This window comes from Acinonyx jubatus, chromosome C2 (assembly GCF_027475565.1).
Source record: "Acinonyx jubatus isolate Ajub_Pintada_27869175 chromosome C2, VMU_Ajub_asm_v1.0, whole genome shotgun sequence".
Classification (NCBI taxonomy): domain Eukaryota; kingdom Metazoa; phylum Chordata; class Mammalia; order Carnivora; family Felidae; genus Acinonyx; species Acinonyx jubatus.
The window spans coordinates 92,762,982-92,783,368 of NC_069384.1; the positions used below are offsets into that span (position 1 = coordinate 92,762,982).

A 20,387-nucleotide genomic window follows, 5' to 3' on the forward strand; every position below is an offset into this window, starting at 1 on the left:
GCCCCACACAAGGAATGAAAGAAAGCAAGTCGGGCCCCACTTCAGAGCCTTGTCCTGAACTCACCTCAGTGAGCTCACTTTCTAAAGATGGAGTAGAGAACTAAAGGATTTCTAACAAAGGAAGCATTTAGGGATGCCAGCTCCCCAGGTTTAGCCTGGGCCGTCTGGGAAAGCACAGGGCTCCTCTGAATCCTGAGGTCACCTTTCATTAACCACAGGGGCTGCTGCTTTGAGCTCAGAGATGAGGCTCGCTCTAGTCAGTTCTGTGCTGGTTCCATCCCTGTGGTTGCCTCCGGAGCAACCCAAACACCACAAACTACTAGCCTCCAAAGGAGAGAAAGGGTTAGTATTCCGAGAAGCAGGCTCTGCTTTTCCAGGTGCAAATTAGAAGCACAGGATCTTGCTCTGTGCAAAGTAACTTACATGAAAGGCTTCAAGGACAGGGATGCAAGTAAGATGAGCAAAACTGAACCACCACTCAGTGAAAAACCTCTCAGTTTCTCAGACGCCCGAATAAGACAAAAACTTCACTACCATTTCCTAGCCCACTGCTCTAGATTTTTCCCATTCACTACATTGAGTTTCTTATATATTACTTTCTACCAAGTATAATTTTCTTCTCTGGTTTCTCTCATCCTAGGGTTAAGTTGCTATTACAGAAAACAACTTAGGAAAATCTCTCTCTTGGGAAACATCCAGAATATCATAATTGTTTCAAAAATAAATTTTAGGCTTCTGGGCAATAGACAAGTTCAGCACATGGAAGGCCTTCAACTAACACTTGGCTTTAGAACCCAGCTTGCTACATTGGAAACACAACTGGACGTTATTCCAAGTCGGAGATACAAATAAGATATTTCATGTAAACTACTGAGAAGCAGTGTAATGAAGCTGAAAAAAAGTTTTGGGATCAGTCTAGGTGATATTCTTAACCTTCTCGAACATGCCTTCTAATCTTCAATTCACTTACCATTTCTAGGGCACCTGGTATGCACCAGCTTCTGCTGTAGATACTGGTAACACATACAGAAAAACAAAATAATATCTACCTTCCAGGGCTAGTTTTTTTAATACGGCATATATATATATATATATATATATATATATATATATATATATATATCTGTGTGGAAATGCCTGGCATGTGGTAGGTGCTTCACAACTGCTGGTCACTACTATTATATTTCACATCTGACTTGTGGTCACAGAGTGTAAGTTTAGCACACAAATGACAAGTGTCCTAAGCCAGTTTCTATATAAAACTGCCAAGAGCTGGTTATTGTTTTACCCTAAAGAATATGAGGATAGGGGGAGCCTGCGTGGTTCAGTCAGTTAAGTGTCCAACTCTTGATTTCAGCTCATCTCATGGTTCGTGGGATCAAGCCCCACATCAGGCTCTGCACTGACAGCACAGAGCCTGCTTGGGATTCTCTCTCTCCCTCTCTCTTCCTCAAAATAAATAAATAAAATTTTTTTTTAATAATAATAAAATAAAGACTCCCAGATCCCACCCCAGACACAATGAATAAAATCTCCCTTGCACCATCCACCCCACTCATGCTATAATACTTTAAAAGATTCTTCTCTTCTCCAGTATACTTTAATTCCACCTAAAATAGCTGAGGCCATTCTCCTCAAGTTTCCATGACATGCTCTTTGACCCTTTCTCCATGGCTTAGTTTTACACCAAATACTTTGGCCACTAGTCTAGCAGAATCAACTACCTCAGCTGGGCCCCCAATATCTTAGCAAGGCACATTTTGGTTTTTTTCTATCCTTTCATGTCACCCTTCTAGAATGTCCCTGTAAATTGATCATTTTAAACTACCACAAATCCCTGAAAAGTTACCTTTTTCATAAAATAACTTTTAAGTTTTTATTTTGAGAGAGACAGCACAAGCAGGGCAGGGGCAAAGAGAGAGGGAGAATCCCAAGCAGGCTCTACCAGGGCAGAGCCCCACACAGGGCTTGAACCTGTGAACAGTGGGATCACAACCTGAGCCAAATTAAGAGTCAGTTGCCCAACCTACTGAGCCACCAGGTGTCCCATAAAATAAATTTCTTAATTTATAATTCCCAAACTGAGTCCCGATAGGCAAAATATATACAATCAAGGACCACATTTTTAGGGAATAGAAATAGAAGCTGTTTGTTAAAAATTTTCAAAATCCATTAGTAATCTAATATAGATATGAAAAAGCTCATGTATTCTGTGGAAAACCCTTATTTACATATTTTTTCTTTTTTTCCTCTTTTTTTTTTTTTTTTTTTACCATAAACTCTACATCCAACACGGGGTTCAAATTCATGATCCCCAGATTAAGAGTTACATGCTCTATGGACTGAGCCAGCCAGGCACCCCTTTCATTTCTTTAAAATAGTAATAAATGAAAAGCCAGGCCTGCACTGAAGGTGACTCATGCCTTTGTTTTGTTTAAATATTGTATCTCTACTATGAGAAAAAAATCAAATTTTTGTGTTGGAAACACAAAAATGTCCACAATATGGCCCATGCTTCAAAGAGGTCCACATCGGTAGAACAAATACTGACTGAGCACCTGAGATAATGCACCAGGTTTAAATGGCACATTCAACCTGGGAATTCATCCATTCAACCATCCAAGGAACATTTACTATGCACTCACCACGAACAACCCTAAGTTAAATCAGTAATCATCCTCACATTCAAGTAAGGGTGACAAGGAGACAACCAGACAGCACGGAAAAGGACAAGTGTTCTAAAAAGTACAGGTAAAGGGAGAGAAGAATTTAAAGAAAATACAAAGTACCTAAAATGATGGTTCTGGAATGGAATGAGGCTATGCAAAATGGAACGGGACATTCTTTTCTTTTGAGTAGGCCAAAAGCAATGAGGAGCACTCTGCAAACACGTTATAATTCTTCATATCTCCACTAGATGTAAAGACACCATGACTCTCAGTACCTTTTGGTATCAGTTGGTAATGATAGTTACCTCTAGAGTAATTAGTGGGCCATGAAAATGGCCTGCTATGGTATGAATACTATTTAAATACACAGCAGAGAAAATACAGTATACCCGCAGAGAGGGCACAGCGCACATACACTACCACCATACCTTTGCAACTTTACACTGTTTTTTCCAGGAGTTCAGGAATTAACGAACTATCAGGGACAATCAATACTTTTTTCTAATTACATATGCGTGTAATTAAAGTAATGTAATCTTCCCTAGAGCTTACTTGTATATGAACTTAAACCTTCTCATCGGAATTTTTGTATCTTCAGTATTCCTAGCATGCACTTCACATCTGATGTTTAAGCTTTGTACTTTATCACTTAATGAAAATCCCACCACCTTTTTCTAAGTGACCTACCCAAACCCAACACCAGTATCTCAGAAGGAAAACAAAACAAAAAACAAACCACCAACGCTCAGGGTGCAGTAACGACTACAAAATTTTTAGCTGCTAGAGACAAGTTCAGATGCATAAAACAGAATACTACATGCTTTTCTTTCACTCTATCCCTTCCAACAGGGTTTAGTCTAAGGAACTGAAGAATGTTAGCACCTAAACACTTCCAACATGAGTACTGAGATGACTTAGGCCGTTTCTTTAAGTGGAAATCAAACTTCTTCCTAAAGTACTGAAGATGACCAAATGGAATAAAAAATATGACAGGTCTAATTGTACATCCCTGGTTTTTAGATGACTCACAGTGAAATTCGGGATAGACTACCTTTATGTGCCTCTCCATAGTCTGTGGATGTTAATAATCTGATTCATCTTAATATTAAAATGTCTTTTTGTTTTCCCCTCCAGAGATCCACTACTTTTTAAATAGCTTCTTAAATTCAAGTCAGTTAATCAAATGAGGACTCTCCGAACTCTAAAAATGGCCTAGGGAAATCTCCCTTTAGAATGCAATCGGAGGAAGAAAAGGAAAAAAACAAAAACAAAAACACCGCATACCAGCATGGAGGTAGACCAAGGGGGAGCAAAGCGAGACAAACTGAGATGGTATGGAATAAATCTCCTTCATTATTTTTTTTTTATTGTAGTAAAATACACAAAATAAAACATCGAACATTTTGAGCACTTTTCAGCATACAATTCAGCGGCGCTGAGCACATTCACAGTGTTGTACAACCATGACCATGATTCGCTTCTAAAACTTTTTCATCATCTCAAACAGAAACTCTATACCCATTAAAATGTAACACCTATTCCCCCTCCCGACAGTCCTAGTAATCTCTGTTCTACTCTGTGACTATGAATTTACCTATTCTAAGTACTTGGAAATACACAGTATTTGTCCTTTTGTGTCTGGCTTATTTCACTTAGCATGATGTTTTCAAGTTTCATCCATGCTATACAATGTATAGGAATTCCAATATTTTTTATGGTTGAATAATATTCCATTGTATATATCTACCACACTTTATCCATTCATCTGTGAATGGACACTGGGTTGTTTCCACCTTTCAGATATTGTAAACACTGCTGCCATAAACACTGGTGTGCAAGTGTCTGTTTGAGTCACTGCCTTCAATTATTTGGGGTACATACCTAAGAAAAGAACTGCTAGGTAATTCTGTACTTAATTTTTTAAGAAACCACAAAACTCTACCTTTTACGTTCTCAACAGCAATACACTAGGGTTCTGATTCAATGTATGTTTAAGTATTTTCTGATTCACTAATTCAGAATGTTTATTTCTATAATTCTAAATCGGAATGATTTTTCCTGAGACAAGAAAAACCACAAAAGAAATATCCAAAGACTTAGTATTTTCCTCCTAAACAATTTAAACAATGGAAGATACAGAATGTATCATAACAAAAACTTTGTTAATATAAAAGGAAGCATAATATCCTAAAAACATCTTCAGCATCCCACACATACAATTTGTAATGTAAAAACAGGTCAATCTGAGCCCTAAAAAGTCACATACTAAAAAATTTCATTGTCTGAATAAATGGATGTAAATATACTGAGATATTTTTAAAGAAATTTACTCTTCTTACCAGTCAGTTCATTCAGCACCTGCAATGAAACTGTCCAGGAAGGTCTTGCTTTAGTAAAAGCAAAGGAGAAGGGTGTGTGATGAGTTTATTTAAATACTACTTGCATGACTTTCCCCAAGTCCGCCCCAACAGCAGAGGCAGGGGAGATGGGCAACTAAAAGCAATAATGATGTTCTTAAACCTTTAACACCTGCTCTCACCAATCTGCCATCAAGTGCTTACAGGTGGTAAAAGAAATTAACACGTAGCAAAGCAAATGTCAACAGAAAAACTCCAAAACCCAATGAAGAGGCATAGTTGGAGGCTATTGGTGGGGGCAGGGTGAGATAGATATTTACTTGTTGTTGTGATTTACTCTGCATCCAGAAATACATTTCTAACTTTTGCTGGTAAACTGTTCCTAGAAGGGGATGGCATTGGGTAAATCAACAATGTTAAAGGGCTTCTGCATCTCTGTCAAAGTCCAGCAGTACAACTAGCTTCAACCCTTAATGCAGTTTTGCACTGCTTTTAAGTAAACTGATTTTTCCAAAGCGCTTAAAAGTGGTTTGTTCTCCTAATTTGGTAAATATTCCCTCTGAAGATCTACTTAAACTTCTGTTACAGTAAAACCTTCTCATATAGAATAGGAAACCAAACTTTATCTTAGACCCGCCTGGATACTTGCAAATTCCTAATTAGTTACATCAAGAACAATGGAGTTATTTTTAATAGAGATCCCTTTCACATGTTGTGGAGAATCTGAGTCCCGTAAAAGTAAATTAAATCAAGCTATTTCCTGGGATATTTCCTGAAGATTTTGGAATCTTCAATTACTACTCAAACATAAGACATTTGCTCATACATAAAGACAATTTTCTAGACAATTATTTCAACAGAAAGCTTTTCACAATTGAAGACTATGAGTTAGTATTAAACCAACTTAGTTTAGGTAAATTTTTCTGATTGGTTGCCTTTATAAAAATCTTCATCTTCCAGAGTCAAAATGGGGATGTATCAGAAGCCTTAAGCTCGGATATAAATTTAGTTTTAAACATAGCCTGTAAGCACTCCAATTTTAACACTTCTCAAATTTCAGAAAGGATTAAAGAACTGAAGTTGCCACCATCCTGCCCTAGGAGTTTGGTGGCAGACACGGTTCTCTACACAACATTCCAAAAATATGAGCAAAATACCCCTTCTCTTGTAACTTAATAAAAAATGCTTTGCATTTGCCCCAAACAAGTCAGAAGAGAGTAGAATATTACATTAACAAAGAATCTAGTCTAGAACTCAATACATGCCTTCTGAGTCAACAAACAAGTGAATGAAAGAAAATTAAATTTTAAAATCAAGCATAACCATATAATAGAAGGAATATTTAAAAACACTGATGCTTACTAGAATCTCAAATAATGCTAACTTCAGCTCAATCTCACTAAAATCTTCTCCCTCCAGTTGTTTAAAACTGACAAGCAGTTGTCATGATATCAAAGAAACAAAACATTAGGAGCCAATCCCTGAACCAACAGGGAGTATTGCCAAGGGCATCTCATCAGCCAAGGGCATTGCAAATTACAGTCCAGGAGTAACGGAATGCTAAACCTGCATAGCTCAGCCCGGGACAAAAAAGATTCAAGGACCGATCCACTGTCAAAATGAGAAATACCCCACCTGTGGATGCTAAACACCATGTCTATCTTACCCGATTTTCATTTGGTGGCTTAAAAACTTCCTGTCTCCCTATCTCCACCCCCAAATCCTTCATATTTCTGGTCAACAAGGACCGATCCTTGCCCATAAACCTGAACCAAAAACACCACCACCACCACCACCCCCCACCCCGCCCCCCGCCGCTAAGCTTGTGATCAGGGGCTAGTCTCTTCTTAGCTCTACCCTGCAAAGTGCCCAAGGACCATCAATCGTGAGCCTGTTCTTCACCCCTACACAGACTTGCCTCTGTCTAACCACAAGGATTCAAGTATTTTCTGCCTCGCTGAAACACGTAACACCATACCATACTGTATAGTCTAAGGCAAAAAAGGATATATGTGTGTACACGCTCATGAGTAGTTTCCTATTTTCAAAGGCATTCAGAGTCAACTATAGAACGATGCTTCTCCTCAAGCACTTAAATGCATTCCCCACAGCTGCAAGGATGAGAATTAAGGTTTGCTTGAACATGCCTTACCACAAAAAACTCATTTAATGGATTAACCTCATTAACATGAAGAAAAGGCAATTGTAAGTTCTAAAATGGAAATGCAGGTAAATTGCAAAAATCCCTCTACACTGAAAATATTCTCCTCCCCACCACCCCCCCCCCCCCCGCCATTTCTCAGCCTATTACGGAAAGCTCAAATAACAGGCTTACTAAGATACTATACAATGACTAAAGCCCTGTGCCTCTATCATTCAGTATTGGAAGTTCCTCTAAAAGATTACACTCTTTTCCCTGCCTCTTACGAAAAACCCTGAACCACGCAAACTGGCATGCCACGTCAGCAATGCTAGCCAGCTATAGGCTACATCTAAGGAAAAACTTCCCCAAAACATGGAGCTGGGATCACTTATGTACAGTACAATTTTTGAGAGGTCACAAATCAACTATTCTACTAGGGAAGGGAGAAAATGAACACAGCAATCTAAAGCTTTAAGCTTTATTTACTCATCAGAAAGGGGAAAATAAATCATTTTTCAAACTGTCCACGTGCAATGTGGACGTCCCTAAAAATGCGCAAATTAATAGAATAGGAACAGCTCAGTTTTAAACTTTGATATATAACAAACTATGGAGTTTGCATATGATTTCCCCAAATACTTTTCAATACACTGACTCATCAATCCCTTGGGACAACTATTTGGGGGAGGGGGGGATGACACATGATACGGATGAGATGTTTTCTCTTCATAATAAAATCGGGACACCTAAACACCTAAACTGAGAGAGGTTCAGAAGTTTATCAAAACACATAGCTAAAAAGTAAAGCAAGTCTTTGGCAGCGTAGATGTTCTGATTTCAAACTGATGCTCTAAAGCAGCCCTCACTAGACTTTCAAGATTTCTAATCTTTGCCCATTATTTGCCAATCTTTCAACATCTTTTATCTTTCAAGGTTTTAGTAAGTCTCCCATTTGTATTAGTGACTTGACATTCAACAAACGGAACCATGCATCATGAGTTAAACGGTGTTTCCTATATTGGTCATACTCACGAGAACACTGTAATCCTATTTATAACGTGGTCTTTATCCTGGTTCCTTGAAAATAACTGGGCTCCCAAGGGTCAGAAATGGGTATGAAAAGGGTGTTTCAGCTCTCTCAACAGTGTCATTAACTAATGACTTACCTGTGACTGAATTTACAAGTTTGAAAGAGCTTGGAGGCCATGCAATTCACAGAACACTAACACGAAACAGATCAACTTAGCCCTGATTTAGAAGTATAGGTCTTTCAGGATCATGTAATGCTCTAGCGTCGGGATAATGAACTGCAACCAATCCTGGGAAATACGGTAACTACGAAAGGTACAACAGATTCAGATATATTTATACTGAACCTGGAAATTACTTCTTTAAAAATCCTAACAAAAAGAGATGACTTTACCATTTGTCTTTCCCTGCAAGTAGTATGCCTCCCACACACAAAAGTATTCGACTACTGGACATTTATGTACAGAATCCAGATGAAGGCTTATTTAACATGAGTTGGAATTTTCATGATTTCATACAAAATCAAGAAAGTTGTTGAAATTCCTTCTGTTAAAAGAATTCTAAAGTGCAAACAGAAATAAATGAAACTCACTAATCAAAACACCACTTGACCATTTGCCACCAAGTGTTTCTGGAGGTTTATTTTCATCTTAAATATATTCTTCCCAATTCATAGATGAATCTAGTGTTTTATATCTGAATTTTATTCTTTGACAGTAAAGCAATGATTTTAATTCTTCAGATTACATGTCCACCTACATAAGGAAAAGCGAATGATGGTTTCACTGTATTATTTACCTGCCACTTATGCAGTCATATGAAAAGAATCACCCACTGAACTGGCAAACATGGCTATTAAGTGGGTCATTTTTTTTTTAACTCCCCATCAGTGACTTTTCATATTGCCTATTTACACTCCTTTATTATACTAAAATAACCAAAAAGGTCTGCCTTTTCAGCAATTCCTATAAACAATTATTTCAAGCAAACAAGAAAATGTCATTTAAAGTTCTGTCCATCAGTTTTAATTATGCTATGTAAGCATTTTTTTTAATGTGCTTATTTTATCCACTCCAGGTATAAAAGCAATACTGAGCTATCGTTAACTCAGCATTTAAATTCTACTAGAAGGTTGACTCTAAGCATCTTCTGGTGGTAAAAAAGAACACTGAACTAGATCGAAAAAGCAGTATGATCGAGTTAAATGTGAATGTATCTGGGAATCAGAAAAGTTCTACACTGTGATCTCCAATATGGTAACCACTAGCCACAAGTAGCAGTTTAAAATAACTAAAAGTAAATACAATTTTTTTAAAAAGTAAATAAAATGTAAAACACAGTTCCTCGATTGCAGTAGCCACATTTCAAAAGCACAAAAGCTAATGTGCCTGGTGGCTGCCATGCTGGACAACACAGCCATAAAGCTATTTCCATCATTAAAGAAAACCCTGCTGTTGGTAGCAATGTGATCTTACACAAGTCAGTTTCATTTCTGAGAACTTCAACACCCTTGTGTATAAAATGCTCATAACATCGCCTAAATGTAAAGATTGTTATTAGAACTTTAATGAGATAATGTATTTAAAATCACAGTACACAGGCCTTAGTACACATTAGATATTCAATAAAGAGTAGTTATTAATACGATTCTACACTAGACTTCCGCCAAGGATGGCAACCGTCCTGGGCCTTGTCTTCCTAAACTGTAATGTTTGAGAAGTTCTTTTGGTTATCTTCTAAGGACACTATCAAATCCTTCCATAGTAAATTGAGTGTTAAGGAGAGCCATCACTTACTGAATAAATTACTACCTAGACTCCTAGAGCTTCCTAACCAATCCCAAGCATTCTTCCCCAAACCCCCAAAGACTGGGGCTCTCCAATAGTCCGCAAGTCTGATGGGAGCTATTTACAAAGTCTGTCCTAAAAGGTTACGGGAATATCTTTCTGGAACTGTATATACTGTAATTAGAAACTACAACCCCTACTCCATGATGATATCTTGCACTTACAACATCTCTTTTAAAAGAACATGATCTTTACAGATACATGTTTCTTTCTTAGTATTTAAACCAAAACACTTTAAAAGCACATACGAGTTTAAACACAACTTTTTAATGATTTTTTTAAACCAGCTATGCCTCATTCTTAGCCATTTGTGGGTGACCCTCTAAACAAAGTGAGAATTACACCTTCATGGGTGAGGTCCCCTTTGCAGGGCCAGAAACATGCCCAAAGACTTTACTCTCATTAACAGCTGTTCCCTGGGAACCAGGAAACTGAATGAACGCTGGGTCCACAAAGCCTGCCTCCAATGAGGGGGAACCAAGACCCCCCCCAAAAAAGCACAAAATCAGGGCCACTGGCTGCCTTGGGTTCTAGACCTCTTCCCCCGTCCTGTCCAGGTCCCCAGAGTCACAGTTTTAGCCTGAGAATGGAAAAGCAACTCAGGCAGTAGAAATCAGAACAGAGCGGTGCATTTTTGCCCAAGGCCTGTAGCCTCAAAAAAAAAAAAAAAAAAAAAGTGTTATTCCAGAGCAGATTCCTTTTCTTCCGGGTCTGTCTGCTCCCTCTGACTCTTTGCCCACAACCACAGTGCCTCCCCTTTCCCAATGCCCCACCTCTCTCCACGCTTTAAAAAAAAAAAAAAAAAAGTGGCTTATTCCTCTCCCTTAGTTTTTCCCTAGCAGGGCCTGGAAACTGGCGGAAATTCAAATCAAATTAGCTGCACATTAAAAAATAAACGGACAAGCAATCAAAGGGTGCCCACCCAACAAAAGACCTCGCCCGTTCCAAAATATGATTAAGCCTGGGTGTAAGAGGGGGAGGGAGACTAGAAACCGACGGGGATGGAGAGATAAAACGTGCGGATTGGGAGCCCCAGCGTCGGCTCATAGCGGCCCAATTCCAAATTTTGTTCCAAGGAAATGCTAGGCAGAAGAGAAAATAAAAAGTTGTAACTTTTAAGGAAGTCGCAAAACTGCACTGTCTGGATAATATGCCACTGCTTCCCTTCGTCTGGGATGGCAGGGTGGGAGTTGAGATTCGAAAAGCTCCAACTCCAATCGCGCACTCCTGGAAGCCTCTCCGCCAACTGCGCCTCCAGGCGGCCCAGCCCAGTCTCCCGGGACACTGGGCCCCGTGCTCGGGCTCCCACGGGGCGCCCGGAACCGGACCTCTGGGAAAGTTCGCTGGCACAGCCCGAGGCCCCACTTTCCTCCCAGGGTGACAGGCCCTTCCCACGCTGGCCGGCCCCCGCCCCGCCGCGGGCACCAGACGGTCCGCGCGGCCCCTCCCGGCCGCCTCCGGGCGCGGATTCCGCCGCCCGCCCCACCCCCGGCCGGGGCGCCCCTCGGGGTGACCGACTGACCGGAGCTACGCTGGCCCACACAGCGGGTCGCCCGCTCCTTCCCGCCGCGCCCCGTTCCCCCGCCCGATCTTCCAGCCGCTAGGCTCGCCGAGTCCGGCCGTGGCCGCCGGTTACCGCCCCCAGCCCGGGGGGAGCCCGGGGGGCAGGACGGGGAGGGAGGACGTGGCGCGCACGGAGGTGGCCAGCGGCGAGGCGGGGAGTGTCCTGGAGAGGCCCGGCCGGGGGCAGGGGGCCGGCTCGGCTCCCGGGGCTGCGGGCCCGGACCCTCCCCGCGAGCATCCCAGGGTCTGAGGTCCCGGCCCGCCCCCGCCCGGCGCGGAGAGGCGGCCCCAACTTCCAGCCCCACTTCGCACGCCCGCCCTCCTCCCTCCACCATATGGAAATCTACAGCCTCAGAAAGTGACACGTCGAAGATTCCTCGGCCTCTCCGCCCGCCCTCCCCCTCCCGGGCAGCGTTCCTGCCGCGGAGATTCCGGGAGGGGGAGCAGATTCCTCGGACAGAATCTGCTGGGAAGGATGGGGAGGGCGAGGGGGGGAGGGAGAGCCCGGGAGCCACTGCCCAGATTTTTTTTCATCAAGAAGAATCTACCCGCTTCTTTCCCTCCTCCAAACCCAGGCAAGCTGGGGCGACGGGAGGGGGGGCCAGAGCCCAGCAAGATGCGGCCCCAAAGTGGAGACCAGCCCCCTCCCGGGCCCCGTGTTCCCGGGGTGCCCAGGAGAGCGCGGGGCGCCCTAGCACTCTGGCGCCAAGTTTTCCCCGGGAAGCCCGGCGCGCCCGGAGCGCTCCGGGACAGGATCGCACTCCCGTGGACTCCGCGTCCGGCCGGGGCTTTCCAGCGCGCGGGACCCGGCGGCCGAGGTGCGGGGTCCTGGTGCCTCCAGTCTGCCGATCGTGCACGCCTTACCTTCCCTCGGGCTGAAAAGCGGGGCTCCGGGCGCGCCACACACCGGGTCGCCCACGCCTTCCCAGCCGGTAGTCTCGAGGATCCCCGCTGCCCCTTCGCCGCTCCCGCCGCCGCCGCCGCCGCCGCCGCTCTCCTCCTCCGGCCGCCGCCGCCGCTCAAATAACTACCAGGAGGGTTTGATGGGGGATTCCGCCATGTCAATGATGTCGGGACCACATGGGGATTTGGGGCCCGCCCACTGCCGTAAACTGCAGAGTAAAACCGCCACCACAATCTCAGCTCCGCAGGACTGTGGGAGCCTCCCGTGCGCCCCAGGCCTGCGCAACTGAGGAGACACTCTTTGATTCAGTCAGACTAAAGAAGTCGGAGGCTTTGGGGAACTAGCAGCTCCTAAAACTCGAGGGCTGGCGTTCTGCAACAGATCACCAAACAGCAATATAAATGCAGTGTTTGCTGAGTAATAAGCAGAGCGAAGACTCTATGACGCTTTTTCATTTACACATCTATTAACTTTTTTTAAATCCCCACAACCTCGTGAGCTATTTTGTCACTCCCTTGTCTATTTCCCACAGCACTTGTTCACACAACCAACATAGCATGAACAGATTTTATTATACCAAAGTTAAAATGTCTGTTTCCCCCTTTCAGTACTCATATGCGCTCACAAGGGCACTGATCCGTATTCATATCTGTATTTCTGTCCTGTCAAACAGAGCTGAGTGCATAATGGGACCCCTTAGATAACTGTTGAGTTTATATTAAGTAAATGTAACGTATTCCTCTTGTAGAGGCTCAAAGTGGTTAACAGATTGCATCCCATCCACCCCTCAAATTATCCAGGAGGGAAGAGGCAGTTTTCCCTGCCCTCTCTCCTCAGCTTCCCAGGTATTCTAAATAATGACGTTCAGCATCAACTATCTGATAAAGTTATTGTACATAGCACTGTATTAAAGCCAGAAAAACATAAAAGAATACTGCAATGAAAAATGTTTTAAAAAGCTGTTATAGCACTCAGATCTTAGCTCAGACATGTAGAGATGGGATATTATCACAATTGCCTATGAAGAAGGAGGAGGAGAGGGGAGCAGAAGGAGAAGAAAAGAAAGATGTGTCCAGATTTCATGTTAATGAGTTTTCTTGAACCTGGCAAAGAACTGAAATTTCAGGGCAAGCAACTAACCCCAGTCTTCTCAATTTCTCTTGCCTGCTTTTACTTCCTTTTGCCAAGTCTTTCCTTCCACATGTGAATTTAACCTTCTGCCCTCTGAAGTTTGCCAATTTATCTACTCATTTCAATTCTTCCACATACTTTACGATTAATTTATTCAACAAACATGTATCAGGGGTACTTTATTCAAGGCACAATGCTAGGTTGATGCTGGGGATACAAAAATGATTAAGACCTGGGGTGCCTGGGTGGCTGAGTCAGTTAAGCATCTGACTCTTGGTTTTGGCTCAGTGTTTGTGGGTTCAAACCCCACATCGGGCTCTCTGCGGACAGCGCGGAGCCTGCCTGAAAATCTCTCTCTCCCTCTTTCTCTGCCCCTCCCCTACTCTCTGTCTCTCTCAAAAATAAATACATGAACTTAAAAAAAAGTTTCTTTAAATGAACAAGACCCAGTCAAGTGGAGGACATAAGCACTAGATTCAGAGCAATGTGAGAAGAACTAAAAAGAATTACAGAGTTTATGGGGACAAGAGCTATCAGACTGTGGGGAGGCAGGCAGTGATTTTAGCAGGAGCTCAAAGACAGACGACTGCATGATCTTAGGACAGTGATGAGGAAGAGGTATGCTCCAAACAAGTGACAGCACGTGCACAAGGACAGAGGTGTGCTTCCAAGTCATGAGAGTTCAGCGGCACTGCAAGACCTGGCTCTGGGGGAAGCTGGAAAAGCTGAGACCAGAGCTGGAAGGGCGGTGGGGGGCACTGCGTTTTTTCTTTTCTTTTCTTTCTTTCTTTCTTTCTTTCTTTCTTTCTTTCTTTCTTTCTTTCTTTCTTTCCATCTTTCTTTTCTTTCTTTTGTTCTTTCTTTCTTTCTTTCTTTTTCTTTTTTTTCCTTCCCAGGCAGGACTATCACCTAGGATTAGAACCATGTTTTTAGAAAGATGGCTTCAAGAGCCCCTTTGGAGACATTTGGCTGAAAGAAGCCAATAAGGACGGAGGGCCACGTTTGCCTAGATTCGCTATTATCTCACACATCCCCAAAATCGAATCGTAAATTCCAAAAAGAAAGGAGCTATTTCTCAGTATTCTGGTTTTTGGTTTTGGTTTGTGCGTGTGTATGCTTTTTTGGTCCTAAGTTCAGCAAGTGCTTGAATCCTATTTCTCCTCGCACACTCCTGTTTCACTCCTGATTTCAGTTATTTCTGCCCGTTTCTTCCACTAGACTGACTTCGTTCTAATTAAGAAGAATCAATATATAGAATACAGTTGTAACTGTATGTTCATATACATGATCTCAGTGCTTCATTCATCTTCTTATCCCAGCACCTCATACCAGTTTCGGCACAGAAAGAAACCACAAGAAATGTTTGCAGAATGAGAGGAAGTATGGGGTAGGCAAAGGGCATGGAAATTATAATCACACAAAAGCCAATGATGATGGGCAAGTTATTAAAGTTCTCTGAGTCCTCTGTTAAACATTTAAATAAATATTTATTTGTTAAATGGTGATTTGCCTTCTTTTAAAGTTGTAAGAATTAAAAGCCTCGAGCAGCCAATACTCAAATAAATATCGGTTTCTCTTTGAATGAATGAATGAATAGAACAGCAATTGGAAACTTCAAGGAAAAAGATGGACCTTCAAAAGGGCTCTCAGGGGCACCTGGGTGGTTCAGTCAGTTGAGCATCTGACCCTTGATTTCAGCTCAGGTCATGCTGACGGTGAGGAACCTGCTTGGGATTCTCTCTCTCTCCCTCTCTCTCTCAAAACAAATAAATAAACATTTTTTAAAATGTCAGAAGGGCTCTCAACTGTACGTTGAAGGGTTCAAATTGAATACAGTGAGGTTATAGACTCATGGAGTGATTGAAGTAGGTTTCAAAGCTGACTATTCTGGCAGCAGGATGCAGAAGGCTCTTGTCAGAAAGGCATGCCCTGAACCTGCCCTGGATGGGAGATGATACAGGCTTAGGCCAGAGAGATGGTCTGCAGATGGGAAGGAGGGCCTGACTACAAGGCAATGAGTCTTCCCATATGGTGTTGACAACCCAAGTCACCTGCCTCTCTAGGTCCTAAATTGTGGAACTGTAATCATAACTTTGCTCCAAAAGCATTTTAGAATTTGCTCAATTACAAAAATTAACATCCAAATGAAGATGCCTGGAAGATAAAGCCTGTATGAAAATATACAGACTTGTAAACCTTTCTGTGTGTGTGTGTGTGTGTGTGTGTGTGTGTGTGTGTAGGCTTCACACTCAGCACAGAGTCCATTGTGGGACTTGAACTCAAGCCCTTAGATCAAGTGTCTGACACTTAACTGACTGAGCCACCCAGGCACCCCAAGCCTTTATATTGTCCATGCAATATAGGCTGCGTCGCACTAAAAAAAAAAAAAAAAAAAAACAAAAACAAAAAAAACCAAAGTGATACTTCCTGATTTCAAATACGTTATAACAAAAGAAATGCAACTTTAACATGTAAGAAAGCATGAGTTTTAAAACTAGCATTGAAAAAAAATCTTAAACCATGAAACCTCTGAACACCTTCTCTAAGTCTAGACTGTTGAAATTTAAACTTCTTTCTCAGAGATCACTACAGCCAGGAATACACAGTATCTAGAAGACCTAGTTAGGTTCCTGTCTCAATATCCTTCCTTTGCTAGATTCTCCCAGGCAGGCGCAGTCTTGCCCTCTAATCTTGAAACCCAATCTTGACCTTAGATAGAGGGCATTAACTCTTTGCCTTTACTTCTTGTTCTGATGTCTTGAGCCAGATCTGATACCAGTTTCAATATGAACATTGACAAAAAGCCAATTAATCCTGTTTGGATTACTCCGAATTCACTGGAGTACTAACTAGAGTAAAGGACAGCCAGCTCAGTCAATAACACAATCTAAGAGCAATACTTCAGCCTCAGTCAAACCCACTTTTCTAGAACAATGTTATAGCTTCACCATATATATATATAATATTTTATATAAATATATATTTTATATTTTATATATATATTTTGTAAAGTCACTTCAAACAAGAACATCCATTCCATAGTCGTCAGAAACTATTCAGGTAGAAGCTGAATGAGTGCCAGGACGCCACCAGGAAGAGGGAAACGTTTCTTGAGGAGAATGCCTTTTATCAGCAACGCCAAATCTATTCCAAGTCTTCTGACACCTGCCTCCTTGCCACTTTCCCCCAACGGTCCTGCCCTCTGGAGGCGGACAGAATAACAACAGTTGCCTTCCACATGACTTCCCTTCCAATGAATTGACCATCCCTGTCACATGCTCCCTAAAGTTTCCCTTTTCCTGGATAATCATCTCAGACATGCTGAATTCTTATCTCATCACATGGCTTCCAGATCTCTCTCCTTCCCTTTCTCCTGCCACCACTGCTGGCCTACTTGTTCAACCTCTCCAAAAGATGAGTATCCAGATTCTGTTTACATTTCCCCCATCGTCAGAATTGGACAAAACGCTGTGTCATTACAGGTTAATGTTGTGCTGATTTCCTTAGCTCCCTCCTCATCCCAGTAAATCATTTTTCCTTCCATGAAACTTGTCAAGTTGGCATACATTAGGAATGCAATTGATTTCATCTTACTTGACTTTGATTAATGTTAATTGCTTGACTAATTTTATTACATTTTATTTGTAAGTTTTATACTCACATTCCAGCCTACCTGGGCCTTTCTAGACATTGAGTCTTTCACCAAAAAACCTCTACCGGCTTTGTGACGTTAATAATTAGGACACCCATGCTTTCCATGTTGCCATCCAAGTCACTAACAGAAAGATGAAACAAGACAAGGCCAAGGATGACCACTAGTAATTTTTCTCCAGTTGGAAGCGAATTTGAGGCAAAGTTATTTAAATAGCTATGAATCTGTCCATCACCCTGGCTTACCTGAACCACACCACCAGAGAGGAGCGGGTTGGTCTGACTCTTCCTCATTCACAGTCATTGTTAGCCCTCTTGCCCACTCTCATACCTGATTTACTCCTATGGTCACCTTCTCTTCATAAGAGGTCGAGAGCACAGCTGTGCTATATACTGTCTTCCTCAAACAAATTCAAAATTTTCCCTGGAGAGAAATACATGTAGGTAGAAATAAAGGTAGAAGTGGAGATAGAGAGATATAGACTAGAGATAGGGAGAATGCGTCTTTCACAGAGAAATGAAGCAAAAAACACAAACAAATAGTTTCAGCTCAGCAACGTGCCTGAGATACAAACCAATTTGATCAAGGAAAAATTCTGAAATTGACCAGGAAGCAATGAGTTGAACACGGAGTAACCTTTCTGCAGAGCCAATGGTGCCCATTCTGTTTGTGAAGGGTAGGATGTTATATTTGAAATCATCATTTCTAGTCTTTTATGTAGTTACCACAAGATTTCTTTTAGTTCTTGGAAGCATACCCCTTGGTACATTACATGTAATCCTGTGTCTCAGATCTTACTAGCAAGGGGGTTACATTTTGATCACATTAACATAAACACCCTTTCTCTGACTCTGGCAGCCACCATTATTGTAGGATTGCTCACTCCCTTTGTACTCTTTCCAGTTCTTTCTAGAAGTTTCCTGTGAATTTAGAGCAAGTTCTTCAGGTTGCTTCAGTAACTTGTTCACTCAGCCAGGACAGCTAATATTGTACCTACCTCTGTGCTGAGCCCCCTGCTGTTGATAGAATTGTGGAAAGGGAACCCTGATTACCCCATAAGATCAGCACCACAGACTCACTTCCTCTCCCTTGACAAATTCAGTTAATCCTGGTCATCAGATAGAGGGTCCTTGGCTCCCAATATTTGATGATCTATAAATCATACTCCGTTTCCATGAATTTGGCTTTTTTTAGATTCCACATATAAGTGATAATGCACAATATTGGCCTTTCTCTGTCTGACTTATTTCACTTAGCATAATGCCCTCAAGTTCCATCCATGTTGTTGTAAACGGCAAGCTTTCTTTCTTTAAAAAAATTGTTTTTAAGTGTTTATTTATTTTTGAGAGAGAGATGGAGAGCACACATGCAAGCGGGGCAGGGGCAGAGAGAGAGAGGGAGACTGAGGATCTGAATTGAAGTGTGCTGACAGCAGAGACACTGATGCGAGGCTAGAATTCACAAACCTTGAGATCATGACCTGAGCTGAAGTCGAATGCTTAACCAACTGAGCCACCCAGGCACCCCCTCTTTCTCTCTCTCTCTTTAATGTTTGTTTGTTTGTTTGTTTGTTTGTTTATTTTGAGAGAGAAAGCTAGGGAGGGGCAGAGAGAGAGGGAGACACAGAATCCCAAGCAGACTCCACACTGTCAGTGCAGAGCCCAATCAATGCAGGTCTCGATCCCACAAACTGCAACATCATGAGCTGAGCCAAAATCAAGAGTCAGATGCTTAACTGATCGAGCCACCCATGCACTCTGAGATTTCCTTCTTTCTAATGGCTGAATAATATTCCATTATACTGATGAAGAAATAGGCTTTTTTATTTGACAATGAGAACAAAGCAATTTATTGAGGTTCCTTTTTCCCTTGGTTGCTAAGAAAGTCAAGGTAAGTTTTGTTCTCAACTACAGCAGTTATCCTTAGCCTAAAATTTCTGGTGAGACCATTATACCTCCCTCTTTATTACATGATTCATATTCACTTAATCTTTATTTTAATGAACCTATCTTATCTCTGTTTTATTTTATGCTGCTCTATCTTTATGGGAGGTAAGTATATTATTTAGAACTCTTTGGTTTCAAGTGACAGGAAACTAATTCAAACTGTATTGGAGGTAAAAAAATATTAGGTTTAGAATAAAAAAAAGAGCTTATTCTAAACCCATTTTGAAATTCCTGAACCAAGCACTAGCATTAACAGCACATATACCAAAATTGGAACGATATGGAGATTAGCATGGCCCCTGCACAAGGATGACACACAAATCCATGAAGCATTCCGTGAAATAAAATACAATAAATTTTTAAAATAAAATTCCTGAACCAAAATAACACTAATACAAATGAAACTAACTGTAATTTTTTTTAAGTCCACTTATTTATTTTGAGAAAGAAAGAGAACACAAGCAGGGAAAAGGCAGGGAGAGAGAGAGGGAGAGAGAGAGAATCTCAAGCAGACTCCATGCTGTCAGTGCAGAGCCCACAAACCTTGAGATCATGACCTGAGCTAAGAGGAAGAGTTGGACGCTTAGCTGACTGAGTCACCCAGGCGCCCCTGTAATCTTTTTTTTTTTTCAAGTTTATTTATTTATTTTGAAAGAGAGAAAGTGAGCATGCATGGGCATGAGCAGGGGAAGGGCAGAGAGAGAGGGGGAGAGAGAGAGAGAGAGAGAGAGAGAGAGAGAGAGAGAGAGAGAGAATCATAAGCAAGCTCCATTGTCTGCCCTGAGCCCAACAAGAGGCTCGATCTTACAACTGTGAGATCATGACCTGAGACAAAATTAAGAGTCAGACGCTTAACTGACTGAGCCATCCAGGCACCCCTGTAATTATTTTTTTTAATTCCATAGTTTACATGTGATAGAGCAACAAATACATTGTTTATGCTTATTAGGATAATCAATATTCTTTCACTTACTTTTCATTGATTAGTAACATTTTCTGTCCAGCTTTATGATAATTATTCCAAAGAAGATGGAATAAGTTTAAACATCCCTCCCTGGGGCACCCGGGTGTCTCAATTTGTTAAGCATCTGACTCTGTTTCAGCTCAAGTCATGATCTGAAGTTTTGTGGATTGAGCCCCACATCA

General features: G+C 41.8%; 1 protein-coding gene and 1 non-coding gene across 5 annotated transcripts in view; one reads left to right on the forward strand and one right to left on the reverse strand.

Moving 5' to 3' along the window:
- Window positions 1–12,612, reverse strand: part of FNDC3B (fibronectin type III domain containing 3B) — a 356,845-nt gene extending 344,233 nt beyond the window's left edge. For 2 of the 4 annotated variants that reach the window (XM_027061431.2, XM_027061428.2), the window contains exon 1: window positions 12,473–12,612. The gene's annotated coding sequence lies outside the window, so the exon portion shown is untranslated. Of the gene's footprint in view, window positions 1–11,567; window positions 11,703–12,472 lie in introns of those variants that run through there. The other 2 variants (XM_027061432.2, XM_027061429.2) reach the window with 1 other exon arrangement.
- Window positions 12,613–19,481: 6,869 nt separating this feature from the next.
- Window positions 19,482–19,585, forward strand: LOC113600075 (U6 spliceosomal RNA). Its single transcript, XR_003421043.1, has one exon. It is a non-coding gene; the product is annotated as a U6 spliceosomal RNA (small nuclear RNA).
- Window positions 19,586–20,387: the final 802 nt, after the last annotated feature.